The sequence below is a fragment of the Castor canadensis genome, chromosome 6 (assembly GCF_047511655.1).
Source record: "Castor canadensis chromosome 6, mCasCan1.hap1v2, whole genome shotgun sequence".
NCBI lineage: Eukaryota > Metazoa > Chordata > Mammalia > Rodentia > Castoridae > Castor > Castor canadensis.
In genome coordinates, this window is record NC_133391.1 from 123,860,555 (window position 1) to 123,880,233 (window position 19,679).

General features: G+C 35.9%; 1 protein-coding gene across 9 annotated transcripts in view; it reads left to right on the forward strand.

Moving 5' to 3' along the window:
* Adamts6 (ADAM metallopeptidase with thrombospondin type 1 motif 6) overlaps positions 1-19,679 on the forward strand; it is a 269,601-nt gene that overhangs the window by 49,197 nt on the left and 200,725 nt on the right. The window lies entirely within an intron of this gene.

Sequence of the window (19,679 nt, forward strand, 5' to 3'; positions counted from 1 at the left end):
ATTCTTAAGCAGTGATTTAAAATTGGGGCAATGTGTAATATTATTTGCTTTTATTAGCACTCATTATATATTGAGCATTCTAAGTGCTAAAGTATAGTAGTGAACAAATAAACAATACCTGTCTTTTGAAGAGCTTTAGTAGAATTTTAGTAGGGGGCACAGATGAAAAGCAAGGCAAATAAGTATAGAATAAGGTAGAAAGTGAAAAATGCTTGACGGTAATTGAGTCTGGACAGCCATAATGAATGTTTATGTGGGGGCAGGGAATTGCTTTTATATAGGGTGGTCAAGAAGGTCTTTCTTAAGGTGACATTTAATTGAAGATTGAATTAAAGTGATGGAGTGACTAAACCTTCTGTTAAAGGGAACTGGAAAAACAAAGGCCTTGAGTCAGGAGCAAGCTAAAGACATTCAAGGAGCAACCAAGAGATGGTAAATTATGGGCAACCAGATAAAAGATAATATCAGAGAGGTTCAGAACCAGATCATTACAGACCATATTAAAGACAGTCTTTTACTCTTAGTAAGAGAGAGGCAGTGCAGAAATCATTTTGGCTTCTGGATGGATAATATGCTACAGCAGAAGAAGTGTAAAATTAGTTATCAGTTAAAAGTTATTCAGTATTTCCACTCAAAAATGATAGGAGCTTGAACTAGTAAAGTGACAATAGAGGTGGTTACTTGTCATATTATAAAAATATACTTAAGAATGTAGAACCAACAGATTTTTTATACTATATTGAGTGGAAGTATTAGAAAAAGGAATAAATGAAAATCCGTACTTTAAATTGATATTATTTGAATGTAGTTACTGTTCTTTATTTATTTATTACAAGGGAAAGCATGCTTTAGGAGCAGGTTTATAAGGGAAGATCAAGAATTCTTTTAATCTTCTAATTTTAAGATTCTTATTAGATAGTCAAGAGGAAATGTTGAGTAGGCAATTTGGATTAATGAGTCTGGATTTCAGTAAGGAAGATGGCACTGGAGTTAAAAATTTGGGAGTCATCAATATATGGATAAAATTTAAAGCCATTGAGCTGGATGAGAAAATTCAGGAAGCAAACTGAATGTAGAGAAAAGAAGTGTTCAGAAGATTGGATCGGGATTACTTCAGTGTTTAAAGAAGCAAAACTCAAGAAAGGAGACAGAAAAGCAATCAGTGAGATAGGAAAATCAAGAGGATAGCATTCTGAGGTATGGTGAAATATATCAAATGTTTCTGATAATTCAAGTAAAATGAAGCCCTAGAAATCAGTATTAGATTAGGAAAGTTAGAGTCTACTGGTGACTTCAAAAAGAGTGGTTTTTGGTTTTAATGGAGGCATGAAATGAAAGGCTGATTGGAATGAGCTCTTGGGGAAAAAAAGAAGTGGAGTCAGTGAATACATACAATTTTTTTATGAAGTTTTGCTGTGAAGCAGACTAGACAAGTTAGGTTGGAGCAGTTATAGAGTCATGGAGTCTTCTTATTTCATCTCATTTTGATTTTTAGGATGGGAAAAAAATACATGTATATATATAGTATGATAGTAAGAACAATCGAGGATAGGTAAAAATTGACAGTAAGGAGAGGGGGGAAACTATAATGATAATGTCCTTGAGAAGGCCTAAACGGATAGGAACTGGTGTGACTCTGAGAGGCTGTCATTGAATGGGAGCCTAGAACATTTATTTATTGTAATAACCGTGAAGGTAGAATATGTGTATCAGAATATAGTTTGGCATAGGTACATATGGAAGTTTGTGCTGATTACTTCTTTTTTCAGCAAACCAGAAAGTAGTCTTAAGTTGGTGGTAAATAAGAATGAGAGATTATTGATTTGTGAAGTGTGAAATAATCATTGATGAAAGTAAGAGATTGACTAGTGAAGGTTGTAGCATTGTTGGGTGTCACCAAGGTCTTACTTGGGGTTAGTTATTGAATTAAAGTAAAATCAGTCTACATGATTGTGTTTTTTTCATCGGTCCCATTCACTTGGTTGGGTGCAGGTGTGCAATCCTACAATTGGTAGAAATTTGGATTTTCCTATGATAATGATTTGGTAAGTGAATACATTGGGGAGAGAGATGATATATAAAAGAGAGTGATGGCAGTGATTGACCATGGATTAAAGAGGAAGAAATTACATGAAGGTAATGAGGAATAGTAAAAAATAAGAAACTGGGAAAATTATAGATGGTAATCAGAGCATGAAATGCTGGAAACGAGTGATTACAAGGTCTTGGACATGACAGTGGGAGTGGCTGGCTGAAGCAAAAGGAGGACAAGACCCCTGGAAATAATGTTGAATAGATAAGAGGCTAGGGTATTAATGATGATTTAAGTTGGTATTAAAAATTATGGCAAGTGATATTGGAGATAGAGAGAAAGGGAGAGAAGGATAGGGGCAAGACATAAGAAAGAGAAGGGGGGGAGTTAAAAAAATGAAACAATTCCAATTTCTGCTTGTAAGGAGCTTGGAAGTTGCCACTGTATCCTAACAAAAGTCAAAAGCCTAATGAATTGAAAAATCAACAATTCTTCTTAGATCCATAAGAAAATTAAGTCACAGGATAAACTTTTGCTCCTACAATTGGAGTGACAGATGAGTAGATATTGAGAATCACAGAATAACAGATCAGAAAAACTTCATGAGCACTGGAGTGGGAAAATCTGACTTGTAATTGATAAATTGCTAGAGGCTGTGTGTGGTAAGTCTGGGACATAAAACCCCAGGAGGTCCTAGTCATAGGCAGGCTCCCACAGTTTGTGAATTTTAGTTCTAGGAGCTTGACTATGTTCTTACAGTTACTAATTAGAGAAAAATTTCCTCATGTTTCTAGTGGTGAATGGGTAGGATTCATTCTGAAATATGACACAGTATTCTATTTTACTTAACAAAGTCTATCCCAGAAAAAGGTAGTTAACCAGAGCCTAACTGACCTGGATAAAGGAAATATCCAATTCTAGCTCACTCTATATATCCTATCCACCTGTGGGAACAAGGGAGAATATTGAGAGATAGTTTTGAAGTTCATGACCCACAGGCATTGATCCACTAAAAGATTAAGACCTAATCACAGGGTTATGGAGTACCTTTTCTGTCACCTTACCACCACATTAACAAAAGGCCTCGTTTCAGCTTTTGCTTTTACCTGGTACACCATGTCTGACTATTACAAAAACAATAAACAAAAAACCCCAGCAACAACAAATAAACAACAAAAACAGCAAGAACAAAAAAACACCCCAAAACAGTTTGAAGGGAGAGAACTAGAATCAGAAGCAGTTATAGCAGGGATGGTGGAATTATCAGATAGAATTTGAAGCAACTATTACTAGTATGTTGAAAGCTCCAATGCTAATGTGAGCAGCATGAAAGCACAGATGGGCAATGCAAGCAGAGTGATAGAAATCCTATGAAAGAATCAAAAAGAAATGCTAGAGATAAAAAACATTTCAACAGAGGAATCTCAAAATGGTGACTGGGACACAAACGCAGACTGTGTGAGCTGTGGGAATCGGGGACTTTGCTAAGACGCTGGAGACACGCTTGACTGAGGTAAAGCACAAGAGAGAGCTGAAACTTTGGCACCCTGGACCCCTAGCCCATGGAAGACTTCTCCATGTCACGATACACTGAAAGAACAGGCAGGCCACCACCCCCACACTGCCACCACCTGCCCACTGCCTGCCAGACTGCTGCCCTGCCAGGCCTCCATTCCTCAGGCCCACCAGGCTTCATGGGCATTGAAGAAGGAGAAGAGGTCCAAGCAGTAGGAATTAGTAATATATTCAACAAAATAATAACAGGAAATTCCCCAAATCTAGAGAAAACTATGCCCATTCAGGTACAGGAAGCATCCAGGACACCAAACAGACTTCACCAAAATAGAACTACCTCATGACATATTATCATTAAAACAACAAGCACAGAGAATAGAGAAAGAATATTGAAGTCTGTAAGAGAGAAAAAACAAATAACATGCAATGGTAAACCCATCAAAATCACAGCAGATTTCTCAACAGAAAACTTAAAAGGAAGGAGAGCATGGAGTGAGGTCTTCCGGGCACTGAATGAAACTTCAACGCTAGGATACTCTACCCAGCAAAACTATCATTCAAAATAGATGGAGCAATAAAAGTCTTCCACGATAAGCAGAAACTAAAACAACATATGACCACCAAGCCACCACTACAAAAGATTCTTTAAGGAATTCTGCACACAGAAAGTGAAAGCAAACAACACCAAGAAAGGGTAGGCAGTACCAAACCACAGGAGAAGAAAAGGCAAGAAAGTAGAGAGTAACATTGATTCAGCTACACACAATCAAACCCTTAACCAACAAAGACAACTACATGACAGGGACCACCACGTATTTATCAATACTAACACTGAATGTTAACAGACTTAACTCCCCCATCAAAAGACACTGACTGGCAAACTGGGTTAAAAAGGAAGATCCGCAATCTGCTGCCAACAGGAGACCCATCTCATCGACAGAAACAAGCACTGGCTGAGGGTGAAAGGCTGGAAGAAGATTTACCAAGCCAGTGGCCCCCCAAGACAGGCAGGGGTAGCAATACTTATCTTGGACAAAATAGACTTCAAACTTACGTTGATCAAATGAGATAAAGAAGGACACACCATACTAATAAAAGGGGAAATACACCACAAGGAAATAACAATTTTCAATCTATATGCACCCAATGTCAATTCACCCAATTTCATCAAACATACTCTGAAGGACCTAAAAACATACATAGACTCCAACACAGTGGTAGTGGGAGACTTTAATACCTCCCTATCACCAACAGATAGGTCATCCAAACAAAAAATCAACAAAGAAATTCTAGAACTAAATCACACCATAGATCAAATGGACCTAGCTGATATCTACAGAATATTTCATCCAACTTCTGCACAATATACATTCTTCTCAGCAGCTCATGGAACCTTTTCTAAAATTGATCATATCTTAGGGGACAAAGCAAGCCGCAGCAAATACAAGAAAACAGAAATAATCCCATGCATTCTATCTGATCATAATGCATTAAAACTAGAAATCAACAACAAAAACAATAAAAAGCATGCAAACATTTGGAAGCTGAACAACACATTGCTCAATGATCAATGGGTCATTGATGAAATAAAAGAAGAAATTAAAAGGTTCCTGGAAGTTAATAAAAATGAAAAACATGACTGCTGGGATCGCAGAAGTCCTTAACCCAAAAGGGCTCAGGGCAGGAATGAATAAGACAGGACATAAAAAAGGACTCACTTACTCAGGAAGGGAATAACAAAACACATACCGAGAGGGCCAGAGGCTGATGAACAACTGGCAAAATTTTATTTTTCTCAGCAAGCTTTATGCAAAAGAGGAAGAGACTTAAACATCAAAACACTCTGACCTAGTTACAACCTTTCTGTTTTTGCTATCCTGTATTTTTCCTGCCAGTGTCCTTGACGAAGTATAAACTTCTTTTCAGTCAAGGGGAACCATTCAGCATTCCTTCCCACTGTGATGGAAACATGGTGCACTGCAGATTCTGACCTTGTCAGAATGCTGCTAAGTCACAGTGACCTTGTCAGACTGTGGCTTTTGGTTCCCAACACACGACCTACTAAAACTTATGGGACACAGCAAAGGCAGTCCTAAGAGGAAAGTTTATAGCCACGAGTGCTTATATTAAAGGTCAGAAAGATCTCAAATCATTGACCTAATGCTACATCTGAAACTCCTAGAAAAACAAGAACAAGCAATTCCCAAAACAAGCAGAAGGAGAGAAATAATAAAAATAAGGGCTGAAATCAATGAAATAGAAACAAAAAAAAAAATACAAAGAATCCATGAAACATTGAAAAAGTAAATAAAATTGACAGACCCCTGGCAAACCTGACTAAAATGAGGAGAGAAAAAACCCAAGTCAGTAAAATCAGAAATGCAAAAGGGGAGATAATGACAAACACCATGGAAATCCAGGAAATCATCAGAGACTACTTTGAGAACCCATATTCTAATAAATTTGAAAATCTTGAAGAAATGGACAGATTTCTAGATACTTATGACCATCCAGAATTAAATCAAGAGGACGTTAATCACCTGAATAGATCTATTACACAAAATGAAATTGAAGCAGCAATAAAGAGTCTCCCAAAAGAGAGAAGTCCAGGACCTAATGGATTCTCTGCTGAATTCTATCAGATGTTTAAAGAAGAACTAATACCAACCCTCCTTAAACTGTTCCATGAAATAGAAAGGGAAGGAACACTACTTAACTCGTTTTATGAAGCCAATATTACTCTCATCCCAAAACCAGACAAAGACACCTCCAAAAAGGAGAAACTACAGGCCAATTTCCTTAATGAACATCGATGCAAAAATCCTCAGTAAAATAATGGCAAACTGAATCCAACAACACATCAGAAAGATCATTCACCATGACCAAGTAGGCTTCATCCCAGGAATGCAGGGGTGGTTCAACATTTGCAAATCAATAAATGTAATACACCACATTAACAGAATCAAAGACAAAAACCAGTTGATTATCTCAATAGATGGAGAAAATGCCTTCGACAAGATCCAACACCACTTCATGATGAAAGCTGTAAGAAAACTAGGAATAGAAGGAATGTACCTCAGCATTGTAAAGGCTATATATGACAAACCTATAGCCAATATCATACTTAATGGTGAAAAACTGAAATCATTTCCCCTAAAATCAGGAATGAAACAAGGGTGCTCACTATCCCCACTCATATTCAACATAGTCCTGGAATTCCTAGCCAGAGCAATTAGGCAAGAAGAAGAAATAAAAGGAGTACAAATAGGTAAAGAAGCTATCAAAATATCCCTATTTACAGACGATATGATCCTATACCTTAAAGACCCAAAAAACTCTACCCAAAAGCTCCTAGACACCATAAACAGCTATAGCAAGGTGGCAGGATACAAAATCACCTTACAAAAATCGTTAGCTTTTCTACACACCAACAACAAACAAACTGAGAAGGAATATATGGATACAATTCCATTCACAGTAGCCTCAAAAAAAAAAAATCAAATACCTAAGAGTAAATTTAACAAAGGATGTGAATGACCTCTTCAAGGAGAACTACAAACCCCTGAAGATAGAGATCGAGGATGACTACAGAAGGTGGAAAGATCTCCTGTGTTCATGGATTGGTAGAATCAACAGAGTAAAATGGCTATACCACCAAAAGCAATCTCCATGTTTAATGCAATTCCCATCAAAATCCCAATGACTTTCATCACAGAGATTTAAAAATCTACCCTAAAGTTCATTTGGAAATATAAGAAACCATGAATAGCCAAGACAATACTCAGCAAAAAAGAGCAAAGCTGGAGGTATCACAATACCCAACTTCAAACTATATTACAAAGCAATAGCAATATAAACAGCATGGTACTGGCACAAAAACAGACATGAAGACCAGTGGAACAGAATAGAGGACCGGATATGAATCCACACAACTATATTCACCTTACTCTTATTTTTGACAAAGGTGCCAAAAATATACAATGGAGAAAAGACAGCCTCTTCAACAAATGTTGTTGGGAACTATGGTTATCCGTCTGCAAGATACTGAAAGTAGATCCATGTTTATCACTCTGTACTAGTATCAACTCAAAATGGATCAAGGACCTTAATATCAGACCTGAAACTCTGAAGTTAGTACAGGAAGGATTCTGGAAGTATATGTATAGGCAAAGACTTCCTCAATAGAACCCCAGCAGCCCAGCAGCTAAGGGAAAGAATGGATAAATGGGACTTCATAAAATTAAAAAGCTGCTGCACAACAAAAGTAATGGTCTCTAAACTGAAGAGACCACTCCCAGAGTGGGAGAAAATATTTGCCAGCTATACATCAAAGGACTGATAACCACAATAGATGGGGAACTTAAGAAACTAAACTCTCCCAAAATCAATGAACCAATAAAGAAATGGGCAACTGAACTAAATAGAACTTTCTCAAAAGAAGAAATTCAAATGGCCAAAAAACAGATGAAAAAATACTCACCATCTCTAGCCATAAAGGAAATGCAAATCAAAACCACACTAAGATTCCATCTCACCCCTGTTAGAATAGCCGTCATCAGAAACACCACCACCAACAGGTGTTGGCGAGGATGTGGGGTAAAAAGAACCCTCATACAGTGCTGGTGGAAATGCAAGCTAGTGCAACCACTCTGAAAAAAAAATTTGGAGGCTTCTTAAAAATCTAAACATCGATCTGTCATATGATCTAGCAGTCCCACTTCTGGGGATATACCCAAAGGAATGCAACACAGGTTACTCCAGTGGCACCTGCACACCCATGTTTATTTCAGTGCTATTCACTATAGCCAAGTTATGGAAACAACCAAGATGCCCCACTACTGACGAATGGATTAAGAAAATGTATTTATACACAATGGAATTTTACTCAGCCATGAAGAAGAATGAAATCTTATCATTCGCAAGTAAATGGATGGAACTGGAGAACATCATTCTGAGCGAGGTTAGCCAGGCTCTGAAGATCAAAAATCATATGTTCTCTCTCATATGTGGACATTAGATCTAGGGCAAATGCAGCAATGTTGTTGGACTTGGGTCACATGACAAGGGGAGAGCACATACGGGAGGTATGGGGACATCAAACACTTTCAGGTTTTGATGAAACAAAATGTTTTGATTAGTTCCACTGCAGAGAAACTAATACAGAAACCTTAAAGTGATAGAGGACAACATGAGAAGGGGATCAGGAACCAGTGTAAAGATCAGTTAGAAATGAATCAAATTGGGTTGTAACACTTTTATACATGGAAGCAATGCTAGGAATCTCTCTGTGTAGCTACCCTTAACTCAACTAGTAAAAATGCTTTGTCTTTCTTATGCGTATGTCTTCTCCTCAACAAAATTGGAGAAAAGGGTAGAACATGTTCTGCCTGGAAGCGAGGTGGGGAGTCAAGGAGAAGATGGGGGTGGGAGGGCGGGGGAAAGAAATGTCCCAAACAATGTATGCACATGTGAATAAATAAATTAAAAAATAAGTATGCCCCCCCCCCCAAAAAATTTAACAGAAATCAAGTATGCCTTTCATGGGCTTATTAGAAGACTGAACATAGCTGAGGAAAGAATCTCTGAGTTTGAGTATATATCATTAGTAGCCTCCAAATCTGAAAAGCAAAGAGAAAAAAGACTGGAAAAAAAAATACAGAATATCCAAGAACTGTGGACAATTACAAAAGTTGTGACATTTAATAGGTATAGCAAAAGGAGAAGAAAAAGAGAAAGGAGGACGGGAACAATAATGACTCAAAATTTCTCCAAATTAATGTCATACACTAAACCACAGATCCAGTAAGCACAAAGACCACCAAGCAGGATAAATGCCAAAAAATGCTACACCTAGACATATAATTTTTAATGTATAGAAAATCAAAGAATAAGGAAAAGTCCTGAAAGAAGCCAGAGGAAAAAGACATCTCTCCTAGAGACGAGCAAAGATTTGATATATATCTGACTACTACTCCAAAATTACACAGGCAAAAAGTAAATGGAGTTAAATATATAAAATGTAGAGAAAATAAAAGAAACCCCACCAACCTACAATTCTCTATCCTGTGAAATTATCCTTTTAAAGTGAAGGGAGAAGGATTGGCAGAGTGGCTTGAGTGGTAGAGCACCTGCCTAGCAAGCATGAATGTAAATCCCAGTACTGCCAAAAAAAAAAAGTGATGGGAGAAATGAAAATCTCAGAAGAACAAAAAATTGAGGGGATTTTGTTACCAGTAGACCCACTAAAGAAAGAGAAATAAAATAATATGTTAGAAACTTGGATCCATGTAAAAAATGGAAGATCCTTAAGAAAGTAATAAATGAAGGTAAAATTTAAACTTTCATTTTTTACTCTTGATCTTATAGACAGATAAATTTTCTCAAAATGATAATAGTAGCAATTTGATTATGTATATTTATGTATATGTCATATGGATATATGCATGGATATTTATAAATTTATGCCTTTATGTAAAATATAAAATGAGTGACAGTACTGATACAAGGGTCAGAATGGAAAAATTAGTTTTATTTCATTATAAGGGGTTCATAGTGCCTGTATTAGTTGTAAATGTATAGGACAACCACTTAAAGTATGACTGACATGCTAAGAAAGGGGAGAAAATGGAATCATGTATAATACTAAATTAAAAATCACAAAAGAAGGGCTGGGGCTGTAACACAGTGGTAGAGCACTTAGCTGGCATATACGTGATCCTCAGTTTTGGAGGTATTCTTTCCATATAAACATATTAGTAGATGCTACCTAGCAAATTAACTATTCTATGCTGGTTTTTTTTTTTTATAGAGAAAAAGTAAGAATTTAATGTGTTTGAAATACTTTCAAAGCTAATTTTGTTTAACGAATGAAAACAAAAGTAAAACTAAGTCAGGTGTCAGTGGCTCACACCTGTAATCCTAGCCACATGGGAGGTAGAAACCAGGAGGATTGTGGTTTGAAGCCAGACTTGGCAAATAGTTTGAGAGACCCTATCTTGACAATATCCAACACAAAAAAGGGCTGGTGGAGTAGCTCAGGTTTTAGAGTGCCTGCCTAGTAAGCGTGAGGCCCTGAGTTCAAACCCTAGTACTGCCCAAAACAAACCAACAAACAAAAAGCCTGGGGTTTAAGGTAGTAGATGATAGCAGCAGCTAACAGTAATTTGAACATCTGATAGTATGCACTGAAGAATACGGTTAAACTGAAAGTCAATTAAGTGAAAAAGAGGGCAAAGCAAAAATGGTTTCTGAGCCTATTGGAGATATTAGACACAGAGCTAGGAAAGATAAAGAATGTAGTTGAAAGGCTTCCAGGAAGTTAGATACTGGGTGACCATACAAGTTGATGAAACTGAAATAAGACAAGAAAACATGTGACCAAATTATCAGCCCGTTGTAAAAGAGGTAAATTGGTATAATTTATCAGAATAAAAATTTAGAATTGGATTAATGAGAACTTCTGAATACTGCCACTATTCTAGCACACACTTTCTAGGTCACTTGGAAAAGTACTTAAAATATATTTTAGTTTTTCCTAAAGATAGAGTCATTAAAGACTGAATTTTCTAAGCACTTATCTAATGGACAACAGAGTGCTTTCTCTTGTGAAATCTCTAATTATTGGAGAGGAGGCTGATGGGGAGAGTGGGAAGGGGGCAGGCTTGATAGCAAGGATGAGATCTGAGTTAGGTGAGGAGTAATGATGATCTGAGTTAGGAGGGAGAAGGTGGTGTTTACAGATAGAACATATGTATGTTTCAACCAGATAGTAGTGTAATTTTCTTTCTCATGATCAAGATATTGTAAACCTTGTAAAATTTTATCTTAATGTTTCTTTTTTCTGATTTTTTTTTTTTTGATATAGGGTTTGAACTCAGGGCCTACACCTTAAGTCACTCCTTTTTTTGTGATGGGCATTTTCGAGATAGGGTCTTGCAAACTGTTTTCCCCGGCTGGCCTCAAACCACAATCCTGTTGATCTCTGCCACCTGAATACCTAGGATTATAGGTGTGAGTCACTGGCACCTGACATTTTGTGAACTCAAGTGTTTTATTTAGGTCAATACTACTATCTAATTAAATGGATAAAACAGGAATAGAAACTAGAAATTACATCATCTGTGCTATTTGTTCATATTCTCCCCCAAGAATAAGGTTTGCATAGGTTTTTTTAGTGTTCTAGTTTTCTTTCTTGAGATAATTAACTAGTTTACCTGATAAAGTATAAATTTCCTAAAGAGAAATAAATAATTTGATTAACTCTCTTGGCATATTACCTTATTTTTATTTATTTTTTTAAGCATTGAAGTGCCATGTAAATGGTTAGACCTATGATGGGCTAATGTGACAAGTATGTGGCTTGAAGCCAGTGAAATTATTGCATGTTCCTAGCCATACCTAAGTGTTTTCAGGTATATGACTGTTAAAATTTCTATGACTGCTATCCTGTAATGATTGTGCCTGTCGTAATAGTACAACTAATTGTTGATAAGTCAAAATGTATGATGTGTAGTTCCTTTATATTATCAACTGGGAATTTTTCTTTTTTTGGTATATCTTTTCAGTGTTGCAAAGGGGACTAGGGATTTGCAGTAGAACGACAGAAGCTTTAAAATATTAACAGCCCGTTAAGTACAGGATATGGTTCATGAGGTTTAATGGGAAGTTGTTAAAAGGAGATGGAACTATTCCAATGATGGGGGTGCATGATTACTGGCAAAGTACAGGACAGAGAATTTTTAAAAGCTTGTTTTTCCTATAAATAATATTCAGTGTTTGTGTACACTAAACAGTGTTAGCAACAAGCCTCATCTCTCCTGATAAGCAGCACTTGGAGCTCAGTGCGAATTCCTCTTGGTCCATATCTTTTCAGAAGATATCCAGCAGTGCTGTGTTAAATTTTTTTCCTGGGGATTTGAGATGGTTGGCATTCATTAAATAAAATCTTACAGGACTTTGAAATATCACCTACTTTAACATTTAAAAAAAATTATAAGACTCCTGAGACTAGTCTTTAAAATAGGCTTTAGAATAATAATTCTAAAGGATCACTTTAGTGATTATCTAGAGTATAATAAAAATGCAAAATTTTCAGAGGCAGGTATTTTAGAAAGCAAAATAGTATAACACCTAGGAGCATAATATTTAACATACGCCGAGTCTTGGTACCTTGTATAGTAGCATGCTTATTCTTTGTATCACACGATCAGTGACACTTAGAGTTTAACATTGTCGGTATTCCATGTACATTCTTAGATTTTGGCTTCCAGTTCTGGAAGGCAGGTCTAGTCTTCTACTTGCTTGGATTAAATACTTTTTCCCTAACCCTACTGAGCAATTTATGTAATTTTTCTTTGACTCGGTTTTTTCTTTATAAGGACTTGCTACTGCATAGGATTATTTACATGATTAAATGAAATCATGTACCTGCACTTTTTAAGTTGTCAAGTGGCAACTTAGTACATGTAATAGTATTTTTAGTTTAAAATAGGTAAGTCAGAAGCTAAGACTCTGAAACTTTGTGCATAGGTCCAGATATTGAAAACAGCACTATTTAATGCTGCTGCTAATGCTTTCTTAGCCTTACCACATATGCTTCATGGAGTTTTTTACTTTGGATTGTACATATAATTTGAACAATGAGGACCCTGTGGAAATCTGAGTAAGAATTGTATGTGTTCCATACATTTAATTTCATACCTGAGCATTCCTCTTTTTTTTCCCCCTTTATTCATTTATTCATATGTGCGTACATTGTTTGGGTCATTTCTCCCCTCCCCCGGGCCCTCACCCTGTCCCTTCCCTCTCTCCCCGCTATCCCCTTGGTTCCAGGCAGAACCTGTTCTGACGTTTTCTCCAATTTTGTTGAAGAGTAGGCATAAGCAATAATAAGAAAGACATAGTGTTTTTGCTAGTTGAGATAAGGATAGCTATACAGAGAGATTCCTAGCATTGCTTCCATGCACATGTGTATTACAACCCGAATTGAATCATCTCTACCTGACCTCTTCACTACTTCCCAGTCACCTTCCTATATTGACCTCTGTCATTTTAAGGCTACTTGTATTAGCTCCTCTGCAGTGGGCACATCAAACACTTTCAAGTTTTGGGTTTCTTACCTTTCCCTAGTCTTCCTGTATGTGTCCTCTTAGTGTATGACTCATGTCCAGTGATATTACTGCATTTGTTTTAGATCTAAAGTCCCATGTGGGGGATAACATAGGATTTTTGGCTTTCTGAGCCTGGCTAACTTTGCTAAGCATTCCTCTTTAACTCAGTCCATGATATTCACTGCTTACTATGTAATACTGCTATGTTCCACTCATCTATTTGCTTCAAAACAAATCATCTACAAAACTTAGTGGCTTAAAATAACAACCATGCATTTTTATTATTGCTCACCATTTCTCTGTGTCAGGAATTTGGGAGTGCTCAGCCAAGCAATTCTGGCTAGGTCTCTAAGGTAATATTGCAGTTAGACTGTGGCTAGAGCTAGAACAACAAGGGACTGCAGGAACTGGGAGCTGACTGAGCAGTTTTCTCTTCTAATGTGTTTCTTCATGTAGACTAGTTTAGACATTCTTCCTGTGTCCTAGCCTCATGGAAAATCAGCATTCTTACGCAGACTTCAATGGCCAGTGTTCCCCGAGAAACAAGTGGAACTAGACTTTGGTATATATAGGACTTACTTAACCTCTGATGTCACAAGACTGCCAGTATTCAAAGGAAATAATCATAGGTCCCACCTTTTGATGTCAAATTCACATTCTATGTGGATCCATGTTATTGTGACTATCTTTGTAAAAACAGTCCGCCACATCAATGATTAATCCCAGCACTTTGTAATAGTTGTTAATCCCTGTTAACTTGAGTTCTCCAGGACTGCAGTCATCCCTTTTCTTTTGCAACTATATGGTTTTCTTGCTACATGTGAACAAGGAAGAAATAAGAGCTAAAGAAAAGTAAAAGGACTACTTTTCAAATACCCTCTTAAACCTAAAACCAACTTCATCTCCAAAAGATTATTTGACATATATAATGAAATAAAAACCTTGAATTTCTTTGGAATCATACTTATTTAACAAAAGACATGGTTTGGTGACTTCATGTTTAGCACTGCCACAAATTTGCATTAAAATTTCAGAAACAATTTGTAAGCAATTTTACTTGTTGTCAACTATTCATACATTCAGTAATGCAATATTTTAAACCTTGAGAGTAATAAAAAGAAAGCATTTTTTTATCACACTACCTATGTGTCCTTTCAAGGAAAAATTGTTTGTTAAATAATATTTTTGGCTTTCATGTTTGAACTAATTTTCAAGGTTGGCTTGAAATGAATGACTGTAACGTGAGATAAACTGAGTACATTTTGAAAACCAGTTTTAAACAGGAAAAATAAAAGGCATTGCCAATTTGAAATGTTGAGAAAATTTGGCAGAGTTGGCAGGGAATATTTGGAATACACTACTCATGTCCTGAGATTCTAGGTAAGTTAGAAATATTAAAATGTAATATTGTAATATTTCCAGATTATCATGTCTTAGATGACTGTAAGGTTGCTTATTGCTACATTTAAACTCTTAAAACTATTGGAGAGATTTTTAAATATTTTAAGTTGCCAGTCCATTTTATAATGCTGTGTTTTTAAAAGCTTTAGAACCTCTTTAAATATAAAGAGACCTTTATGTTCTAAATTTTAAAAATATTCTAACTTTGCAAAGAAAAGGAAGACCTAGAGGCTTCTCAGAGAAAAGTCAAACTTCAGGAATAGATTAGAATCAGTTCTAGGAAGGAAGGAAGGAAGGAAGAAAGGGAAGGAGGGAGGGAGGGAGGGAGGAAATGGTCAAGTCCTCTAAATGAAAATAGGTATTCATTATATACCTTAGTGCAGTACTTGACCCATGATAATTTGCAGTGGGTTACAGAAGAATGGTAGTTGGAGATAGAAGGGTTGTGATGCATGATATATTTAGTATGACATTTCTTACAACATTTACTGTGAAGATTCTATCATTTGTTTATTTTCTTTTCTGGTATCATACCTTAGATAGGTATCCTAAAACATGAGAATGTGTGGTATTTCAGTTCACTGTTTCACTCACTGAATAGTCTTTACTGTATGTGATGGTGTGGAATAATCTATACTCTGTTTTTCTGGCCAGAAGACCTAATGAAGAAACTTGACTGTGGAATTTCCAGGGTGACCCAGAGTTTAATCCACATGAAGAGCACATAATAAGTTATTGATGTTCTTCTTCATCACCCTCTGAGACCATACGTGTCACCACTATAAAACTGCTAATTTTTACCTATATGGAGAGCAAGACACTTACTCATATAATACAGTGCCCTGTAGTGTCACTCAGGCACCAGGTTGACCATGAATCGGCAGTTTATAGTGACCTTACTCAACTGTCAACCTGTCAGATAGTTTAAACTCTTGATTTCAAGGGCATACTATACCTATTTCTAAAGTGTGAAATTCTAGTCCTGTTCTAGATATAGAATTATAAAAATTTTAAATTGTGGTATTAAGTACTTAGTTATAATAGGTTAAGAACTGAAGAATAAAGGAATAGTAATCAATGTGGTACATTTTGTCTCTTTCTACCTTTTTAAAATTTTTTGTAGTGCTAAAGATTGAAACAAGGGCCTTGCACATGCAAGGCAAGTGCTCTACCACTAAGCTATACTCCCAGTCCCTCTCTTATTATGGATGTTTTAAATGAAGTGAATATGAATATATTTTTTTGCATTTAGGGGCAAGTTTATGTGTAAAGCTAGCTTTTAAATTAAGCTTCAGATGAATAAAGCTTTTTCTTTCTTTTTTTTTTTTTGTGGGACTGGGGTTTGAACTCAGGACTTGCCTACAAAGCAAAACTGTACCACATGAGCCACACCTTCGCACCTCTATTTTGCTCGGGTTATTTTGACAGTGGGGTTTGGCAAACTGTTTGCCTGGGCTGGCCTCAAACAGTGATCCTCCCAACTTCATCCTCCCAAGTAGCTAGGATTACAGATGTGAGCCACTGGTGCCTGGCTAAATTTTGTCTCTTAGTACTAAATATTTTTATTAAAATAAACAGACCACTTATGTTAATATCAATGAATGTTGATTATCATAATATTCTATATTTTGAATCAAGGAATGAATAGCTATTGATAGAGTATCAGGCAATGTGAAAGGTCAATAGGAGATAATTTTGAACTTGTACAATTTCTAAATCACTAAAATACAAACTGGCTTGCATTATTATCCTTCTTTCCATAAAAAAATACAATCTGTTTTCTGAAAATCATATTGAATTCATCATGACCAACAGGCTAACAGTCAGTGTTTATTAAGGTATTGTGTCATAGGCCCTCATATTCCATGGTTAGTAGTATGAATTGTCATAACAATTTCTTAAAGGCATTATATCAGTGTAAATCAACAATCTTAAACACTTATATGCATTTGATGCCTCGGGTACATTTCTAGAAGTTCCTTTTTTTGAGGGGGCAATACTGAGGGATAAACTCAAGGCCTCATGTTTGCTAGACAGGGCGGTAACCACTTGAACCAATCTGTTAACCCTTTTTTGTTGGTTAGTTTTGAGATAGGGTCTTGCTTTATATCTGGGCTGGCCTGGACCATAATCCTTCTATTCGTGCTGCCCTGTATAGCTGGGATGGCAGGTATTTGCCACTACACCTAGCCTCAAATTGTGATCCTTCCAATTTCTGCCTTCCAAGTAGCTAGGATTACAGGTTTGAGCCACCATGCCCAGCTACAAATTCATTTTAAGGACACAAACAGATATGTCATGAAAAATTTGTATATAAGGATATTCATTGCCAAGTTATTTATTATGAAGAAAAAATAGATGCAACTTAAATGTCCAGAAAGCAAAGGTGTTTTAAAATAAATTTTTGAATCTGTACAAAAATAGGATACATACATTCATCACCCAAGTTTAACAGTGAGCATTTTGAAAAGAAAAAAAGTACAATATTTACAGTGTCAGGCATGATAAAATGATACATGGGTGGATATTTAATTAGAAGAAAAACATTTAAGATGTAGCTGTGAAACCATTGGTATAGTTCTTCATGGAGGGCTCATAATCCTGGTAGAATTAATTATATCTTAATTAGTAAATTATGTAGCTTGTACTGTTAAAATGTTCAACATCAGGTTGGAGAAATTCTGATAACTAAAATTTACTTGCCATAAACAAGTTCTCTTTTCTCTGACCATAGAATACCACTGCCTCATAATTCTTAGTCCTTTCTCTAAAGCTCAGCCAAGATGAATAGTGGTAAATTGTGATAACTGCATTGAATCTTATATTTGGGCAGTGCTTATACTGTATGAAATACTTTACATAATGCATTATTCTTTTGGATAATTTTAAATTTTTTACAATTGTTTCTTCTTAGATAGTCTATAATGGGATATATTTGTTCCTTTCTTTGTAAAATAATAATCTGAGACAAGATCATGCCCAGTAAAAGTTTAACAAGTGACTTTCTATCCCGAGGCTTTTGAATTTATTAGGAATTGTAATTGATTTTCATATAGAAATGATTCAAATAATAAAGAATATAAGAAATGAAAACATAAATTAGAATACATACTAATAAAATAATGATTTTTTTACTGTGTGATATTATGAACTTATCTTCTAATCACTGTATATATATATATATATAGTAATTCATGTAAACTTCACAGCAGATTTATAGTTTATGGTATTATATAGCCTTGAGAAAACTGGTACACAGGAGACTTACTCATGATCACCCAGGTAGAAGCTAGTAGAGCTGAGATTATCTGACTTTAGCCTGTTGTCATTGGTGTTTAGATATTTGTTGGTATTTATTTTGTGCCAGTCACTATGCAAGGAACTGAGTCAATATTCATCATTAAAACATTAGTTTCCTTTATGGAAAGGAAACTGGATTTTATAGTAAGTGTATTAGTGAAATTTATATTAGTTTTCTTTATGGAAAGGAAACTGGATTTTATAGTAAGTGTATTAGTGAAATTTATATTCTAGAAGAAAGAGATAAGCAATAAACAAACAAATATATATTTATTATTTGTGATTTAATTCTACACAGGAAAAAAATCAAGGTACACCATGCTATGATCTGTATGTATGTCTCCCCAATAATTGATGTGTCAAAATCTAATCCCAAGGTGATAATGTGAGAAGTGGAGCCTATGGGAAGTGATGAGGATAGAGCCTTCATGAATGAGAGTAGTGTCCTTTTAAAAGGCCCAAGGGAACTTGTTAGCTTCTTCATCATACAGTGTACGTGCTATTTATAAAGCAAAGAGCCCCTCAGATACCAGATGAACTGGTTCCTTGATCTTATACTTTCCAGTCTACAGAAATGTGAGCAATAAATTTCTGTTGTTTGTAAATTACTCTAAGTTATTTTGTTGTGGCAGCTCTAACAGACTATTAAAGAGAACAATAAAGGACATACTTAGAGTAGTCTGGAAAAAGCTCTCTTAGGAGTGACATTTAAGCACAATTGAAATGTAAGAAGTCGCCTATGAACGGCAAAGTGAAGAATCATTCAGGCCTAAGAATAGTGTATGTCCTAAGGTAGGAGGGAGAGTATTGTTCCGAAGTTAGGTGATAGTAGAATAAGGAGGAAAAAATAAACATGAAATGAGGTGGGAAAGAGCAAGTGCCAGGTCCCCACACTTAGAAGGACTCTTTGTTTTGCTTCATTCTCTGCTGCCACCATCTTTAAATGAGGACCCAGCATATTCATTTTGCCAACAGTCCTGCAAATTATATAGATAATCTTGTTCATGGGTTATGGAAAGGAAACTGGATTTTATAGTAAGTGTAGCGGAATGTCTTCAAAGAGTTTCATGCAGGGATGCAACCTGATGACTCAACATCAATGTATAAAAATTAAAATTTGACAGTCATTTTCCAAAATACAAATAGTTAAGTTTAGATAAGTACATTCAGAGTAAATTAATTGTATTTTAGGATAATATGTGGCTCAAATCAGAGATCCCATAGAAGCAATGTTGAGATTTTTTTAAATGGCCAAGGCAGGTGCTAGCTAACACTGTCTCTAAATATTTTTTTAGAGGTTTTATTTTAATCAATGTACCTAA